This window comes from Silene latifolia, chromosome Y (assembly GCF_048544455.1).
Source record: "Silene latifolia isolate original U9 population chromosome Y, ASM4854445v1, whole genome shotgun sequence".
NCBI classification, from domain to species: Eukaryota; Viridiplantae; Streptophyta; class Magnoliopsida; order Caryophyllales; family Caryophyllaceae; genus Silene; species Silene latifolia.
The window spans coordinates 9,473,028-9,480,579 of NC_133538.1; positions in this window are offsets into that span (position 1 = coordinate 9,473,028).

Sequence of the window (7,552 nt, forward strand, 5' to 3'; positions counted from 1 at the left end):
GATAGCAGCTTTATTCATAAGCTTTTAGGTTAAACATGTACCGACCACTAGTTTCACTCATCCAGTTGGAGCGATTATAACCGTACCCAGTCATATGCACGTATAAGATTGGTGACAGCTACATCACCGTCTGGGTATTGTGTTCCATTTCTATTTTGTTTAAAGGCTCGTGTATCACCCTGAACAATTTTAGTTCCTGGATATTAACCAATACCATATAACTAAACATTCACAAATTAATATGTTATCCAAGCAATCACATACCTGTGACATGATCATAGTCCATCTTTTGAACAATTTATTGCACAAAATGACAATATAAGGCACCCACAGATTCCGTCATACAATTATTCACATAACTCTTGCAATTCACATAACTATCACACGTCATGGTCTCTGTATCAACAGTAATCGGCCGAGTATGAATGGCTACTCGGTCGAGTAAGCTCTACTCAGTCGAGTATATTTGTATACTCGGCCGAGTAAGCTATACTCGGTCGAGTAGTGACTATACTCGGTCGAGTTATGACAGGCAGAGGGCTTTTGACGCCATCACGTAGAGCATTCACAAATTAACCTGCAACCAAACTCTTCACAACGATACCAAACATAACTAATTCCTAACATAACGAAATCCAACACGTCTCCACACGATAAGTTAAGTAAATAACGGCCTTATGGCCGAGTACAGTCATCCAACAGTAAATAATAAATCCCGAAAGTGAACATCCAACGCAAAAGTAATAAATCTAACACAAAAGAAATAAATCCGACACCAAAGAAGTCAATCCAAGCAATATAACAACACATGATCAATAACCAGGACCCTCCTCCATGTCATCGTCACCACCTGCACCAGAAGTACCTGCACCGGAACTGCCCGCTCCTGGAAAGCCTGCTGCTGCTGAGTAATCCCCTCCGAGCCGGCTGCCGTAGTTGGATCCCCACGGTCCCGCGAGGCAGCCAAACTCTGTCTCCTCCGGTGGCCTCCAATAACTCGTATCAACTTCGTAGTTGTGGAATACTCCCGTGTCCACTCCCGGTCCTCTCCACCAAGCAGGCTGTGCTAGCTGTGTCCCTATGCCCTGGTTATGGGCCATCTCATGCATGTTGCGGAGCACCAAAGTAGTGGAGATCCGCTCAGCCAGGTCACTCGGCTGCATCCTGGGGTCGTGCAATGTGGGGTAGGGCGAGTACTGGTAAGGGTAGAAGTCAGGGGCGGAGTAAGAGGGCTCAGGTACAACCGGGTCTGCCCTAGACTACCTCAACCTACGGCGCTCTCGAGGTGGGGGAGGTGCCTGCTGCTGTCCCTCGGGAACGGTGACAGGCTCAAGTAGGTCCAAGAGAATCCTTGGGTCAATCAGGTAGGTCTGGGGCTCAGGCCTAGGAATGGCACAAGGCTCCCACTCAGCCAAATGGTCAACAACAGGGAGATGGGCTTGGTCTGGAAGCACCATCCACATATATTCCCTCACCCTCCAGGCATAAGACCCGTCATCCATCTTCCTCAACCATCTGTTCTGACGCCAGTACTGAGCGTCCATGGTAGGCACAATCTCTACACACTCATCCCCCTCAGGAGGTGGGGCCTCAAAATCTATTAGGCGCTGATCTAGGCAGGTTACTATGGCCCCGCAAGCAATGTGTCGGGTATCGGACTGTGCCATGCGCTCAAGACTAGAGCACACTACCCTGGAGCACTGTAATAGAACGGTTTCTGACGGTGTAGGTTAAGGTAAGACATAAGCAACATGACCTCGTGAGAATTAAGATTACTTACGTCGTTCCTCGCATACAACAGGCAGGTCATCATCCTCAAGAACATACTGAGAACAACATGCTGAACATCGTTAATTAGCATGGAATTCGCACTAGGAGTAGGTCGGCCAGTCAAGTATGAAAGGTAAAGAGGGGCACCGTTGTTCTTGGCCACTTCACTAAGGTACCCTTCCCCCTCGGCCTCTAGACCCAAATGGTCGGCAAACTCGTCTAGGGTAAGCTCATGATCCTCATTCATGAGGCGAAAAGAGACAGTCTTTCCCTTCTTGTCATAAACATAGGAGCTCAAAAACTCCAAGGTCAAGTGGGGGTAAGATTTCTTCCTCGGGTGATACAACCCCTCCATACCCAGAATCCGAAAGATATGAAATATGTCCTCCTTAATCCCTAAAGTCTCAAGAATACCAGGATTAATACAGCGGGTGGGACGGAAAGGATGACGCATAAGGGCCACAAAAGCCTTACATTGATTGAAATCAGAGAAAATTACCGATGGATGTGCCTCCACCGGTGGAACTACAAGTTTACTGCTTGACTGACCCGTCTCAAGCTGGACATTAGCACGAGTTTTTTTGTTGGGTAGGCCTCTGATTTTCACCATGCTGCAAAAGAACAAGTTTTAACAGGGGATTGACACACCAACTCTTATCGCAAAAAGACGGACTGTTTTCAATTCTATACAGATTTTGAAACAATCTTTTAAGACAAATGTTATCAGAAAATAACCAAATACCTTACAAGTTATATGGTTACAAAGCTTCAAGTTGTCTCAAACCAAAGGATAAACAACAACAGAAAGTATTTCGTTTTTAGCAACCCTAGAATACAGAAATCAAATTTTAAACCATGAAATTGCTTAAACAAGGGAATACACGAGGTTTATATACGATTAAATCCAAGAAATAACAAGATGAAGACTCAATTTCAGTTGCCTAAAATGAAAATTCGAAGTATAGCTGAAATCATACCATAACTTTGAAAACAAAGAGAAAAATCAAATTAAAACCTTACCTTGGGTTGATGTATAGCAAGGGAGAATGAATTAATCACCAAGGATTGACCCAAAAAGCTTGAGAAAGGTAGGGTATGGAGTTTTAGAGAGAGAGGAATGTGAAGATGGGAGGCGAAAATAAGAAAGAATGGGACGAGAATAGGGTTTTTGTATAACCCACTTAAGTCCCGATAAAACAATATTCGGTCGAGTGTCGGGCATACTCGGCCGAGTGTCGACTACTCGGTCGAGTATCCTTCTTGCTCGGTCGAGTTTTCAAGGTCAGTAGCGATTTTAATTTTTCACCAAACGGACACTCGGTCGAGCAGCTTTATACTCGGCCGAGTATGATCTACTTGGTCGAGTACAGTTATCTACTCGGTCGAGTTTCCAAAGGTGAAGACGAAATCATATTTTTCATTGTTCCTGCAAAATAAATAACATCGTTCGGAGTTCCGTGCAACCGGCTCGTCACTATTAGAGCTTACTTCTACCACATTAACACACACCAACACGAATTCTTTTGCACATACATCATCAACTTGTCGTTACTTCTACCTACATACCTTACTTTTACTAAAGAACAATTCACATGTCACCTTAAACATATGTAACTATTTAACCACAGTAACCGCAAGGTTTAACTTATGTATTACATTATTACACGTTCCGCTAATCATAATATACTTACCTTAACCAACATTTACAAGACAGCCATTATCACATACGTAACCATTGTGGAACAATTAAATGGGCTTACCTCTCATCACTCTTCGCTACGATTCATTCACCAACTCTAGACTTTTCCATACACATTGATACGCATTACATAAACACAGATGCACACAACGACACCACTAAGCAACCAACGACTCTTACTAGCTACCCTTATTCCCGTGTCTGGCTTAAGTTCGATTGGGCCATGATTTTGAAATGAGGGCGCCTTCTCACCCAAAATCTAGCATCGGATGGGGCTCCCAACGCACATACACCAGGTTCATTTTAGTTGACACCCTACATTCAATAGGTTCATTGGTTCAGGTTCCAAAATCGTCGGCTCTGATACCACTTTGTAACCCCCCCGCACACCAGGACACCTTACCAAGGACCATTCCAGTGTATGACGGTGTCACCATCTCGGTTTCCCGAGGAAGTAGATCAAATCAGACAATAAAAGAACAATTATAAAATATTAATGTATCTTATACAATACAACTCAATACAAACTCTTTATACCAAAGATAAAACTACAACACTCATGACACAGCACTTCTAGACTGGTAGCGTGATGACTCGATCCCTTCAATCCTAGCAGCCACAATCAACAGTACCTGCTAAGCGAACTGCTCACCATCCCCGAATGGATCACCGCAGATACCACAAAACAACACGGGGTCAGTACCGACTAAACAAATGTAAAACAGGTAAACAATGTAACCAGCTGATCATCCTCAAACCCAGTCTCCCGTTCTCGCACAGTAACCGACTACACACCGAAGTGTGCAGCCCTGCCAGATTACCCATCGCAACAGGTAACCCTCGCCGCCAGTAGGTGACCGCAGCCCCTCCCACCTAGTCCAGCTCATCAACGAGCGACTAACAATCTCTGTCCCTTAATGTGCACATCCCCTCCCGTGACGGGTTCCACGGAGGGGGAACCAGGGTGTGAAGCAACTCCCGCAAGTGACTCCATCACAATCACAACACGCACAGCACCCCAGCTGTCACTACACCTCCACACCAACATCGTCACCACAACGCTCAAACACCGATGATCAGCAGATAACTAAAGATATGAAACAATAACAGTCACAATCAATTAACGGTACTAAGTAGGAAAACCTACCTCGACACAACCATGGAAGACATCTATAACAGCCAAGCAGGACTCCACTATGCATCCTACAACGATAATCATTCCTATTACACAACTATTCTCAACGAACTACCCAAAAGAAGAACAAGGCAGAAACTTACCTATCACACGCCTCGACGGCGGCACAGACGACAACCATGCACGCCATCCTTCCTAAGTGAATCCCGTCCTTCCCTTGGTGAATGTTTAGCCTATACTCATGATAGTGTGTAGAAATGGGTGATAGGAGAGGGAGGCAGACTAGGGTTAGAGAAAGAGGAACTGTCGAGAAAACGGGAAATGAAATAAATCTCGCGAACTTGCGTTTTATATTAACGCGTCAACAGCAGCCATACTCGGTCGAGTACCAGAGTACTCGGCCGAGTAGGCTCTACTCGGTCGAGTATTGAAGATACTCAGCCGAGTAGCCTCTGCTAGGTCGAGTAAGTCATCCTATCAAATATGTGTTGTAAGTCTGGTCCTTCCCCCATTCATCCCTAAGGTCGGTCTTGGTTAACAGAGTCAGTCAATAAGGCCCTTAAATATCCTGGGTATTACATACACTAACATGGCCGCACACACCCGAAGGTGTGTTACCTTTGAGTTTCTTTCTTCGTTGGAAAAAGTGAAATTGGGAAGGGACAAGATCCCGGGGATCAAATTTTGGGCATGCCGCCTTATCCATACCTTGACTTATGATGAGGTATGAGAGGCCCTACATATCACCAAAGCCCCCATCAAAGAAAACCTTAACAAAAAATTGATGAGTGCCTTTTGGAATGATATCACGGGGGATGTAAGACATGGAAACTCAAAGAACTCCACCATTCCCAACCCGGTTTTATGCCTCCTAAGCCGCCATATAAATACCAACTTCTTGGTTATGACCGAACCAACAATAATGCAATATCAACAAATTCAATGCCTATTGTCCATGACCCCGGAAGGGAGGGGAATACCGGATTGGGTTGACTTGTTTGTAAGTGGTTGCCTTGAATTACAAAAGAATCCAAAAGGGACCATTTCATTGGGGGCATGATCGATTTGATTGTGCAAAAGACGGGTGTACCATTTCCACCCAATGCTTATGAACTTGATGGTAGTGGTCGCATGGACTTCCATTACTTGAAGCACGCACACATGCTTGAGGTGGTTGACAAAATCACCCCCTTGGTCATTTGGTGCATGGGTGGGCAAAACTCCAAGCATTACATGTTCCTACCCCGTCCCCCTAACTCACCCTTGGGTTGAGGGAGTGCACAAGATTTCTATATGCCTCCCGACGATGCATTTGTGGACCTTTGGGTTGATAGAGCCCAAGTAGTTGAACCGAATGAGGATGAGGGTGGAGAGCAACCACAAGTGGGGGGGGGGGGGCTTTGACTTTTGGTGACATTCCTCATGATGATGCACCATATGATGAACCCATGCCTAATGCCCCGTTTGATGAACCCCATTTCACTCCACCCCAAATGCCACAACAACAACAACAATACCCTTTTTTTGGACTCTCAATTCAACTACCCGTCTTTCCAAACATGGCAAACCAACATCACAAACCGTGTCTCAAACCTTTAGTCTACCCTTTCTCAAATGCAACTTACGGAGAATGCTCGGTGGGGAATCACCGAAAACCGCTACCACCACTACCAAGAGGATTTGGAAGAGATGCGTTATACTTCAAACGCAACTTTTGATATGGTGGCCGCGATGAATGCTCAATTCATGCATCAATTCCCCACCCAATACCAAGGGTATGATGAGACTAGGGTTGGGGAAACAAGAGCCGAAATGGCTAGATTTCAAAGAAGAAGAGAATCAAGAAGAAGGGGAGGACCTCCGGACTATGGAGGTGCCTCAAGCTCACACTCTTGAGTGAGTTTAGGGTGTTCACCTCGCACTTTGGGGACAAAGTGAAGATTTAAGTGTGGGGTGGGCATGAGTTGGTATCATGTATATATTGTAACATATTCAATTCCATGCATTGTATTATTATTGTTCTAAAAAAAAGAAAAAAAGAAAAAAAAAGAAAAAAAAAAGAAAGAAGAGAAAAAGAAAAACCCGGCTAGGATGAAAACCTGAAAGGGCATCCTAGGCAAAAGTGGGAAAGTGGCCGAGGCCAGAGTGAAAACCCGAAAGGGCGCTCCGGGCAAAATGAAAAAAAAAAGAGTGCGAGCCACGAGAGTAGAGGTGAGGAAAAGAGCTAAACCGAAAACCCGAAAGGGCGGTTTAGGCAAAATGAGAGAAGTAGGAAAAAAAATTGAAAAATCTTGTGACCTCTTTGAAGCCTTGAAATCATGTCACATACATGACTATTTCCATTTGGAGGTTGGTGACATAAGTGGTGGAGCTCTAGAAGGCCGGAAGGGTAGGTTAGTAGTATGCCAAGACTAGGAGAGGGATTTGGAAGCTTACTTTGTTACTTGTGCTTGGCATACTTGTTGTGTGGGATTGTGTGGACTTGTCTTTTGCATTGTTAGAGAGGTTGTGTTTGGTTGTTGAGTTGATTGAGTTGTTAGAGAATTGTTGAAGAATGGAGGTGTTTGAGGTTGCCTAATTGATAGGTCAGGAGAGGTTTTGATGACCATGGTAGCCTTGTGTGAACCAAGTGGAGTGATAAGGGGGAGTAATAAGGAGGATGTGATGAGTTTTGGAAAAGGGTGAATGGATGAATTGGTGGACTTAGGATCATCATAGAAGAGGGATGACATAAGGAGGGGGAGTGAGAGAAGAGAGGTTCGTATTGGTGGAATTTGGGTCACTTACTCACTTGTTGGAGCTATGAAGAAAAGTGACCATGTGCTTAGTCGAGGGATGATATAAGTAGGAAGAGCGAGTTGAAGAGAGGGGAATTAGTAGTGGCCATACTTCTTGGCCAAGGTGGTGATTAGGTTTACTCTAGTTTGCTCGGGACGAGCAAAGGGCTA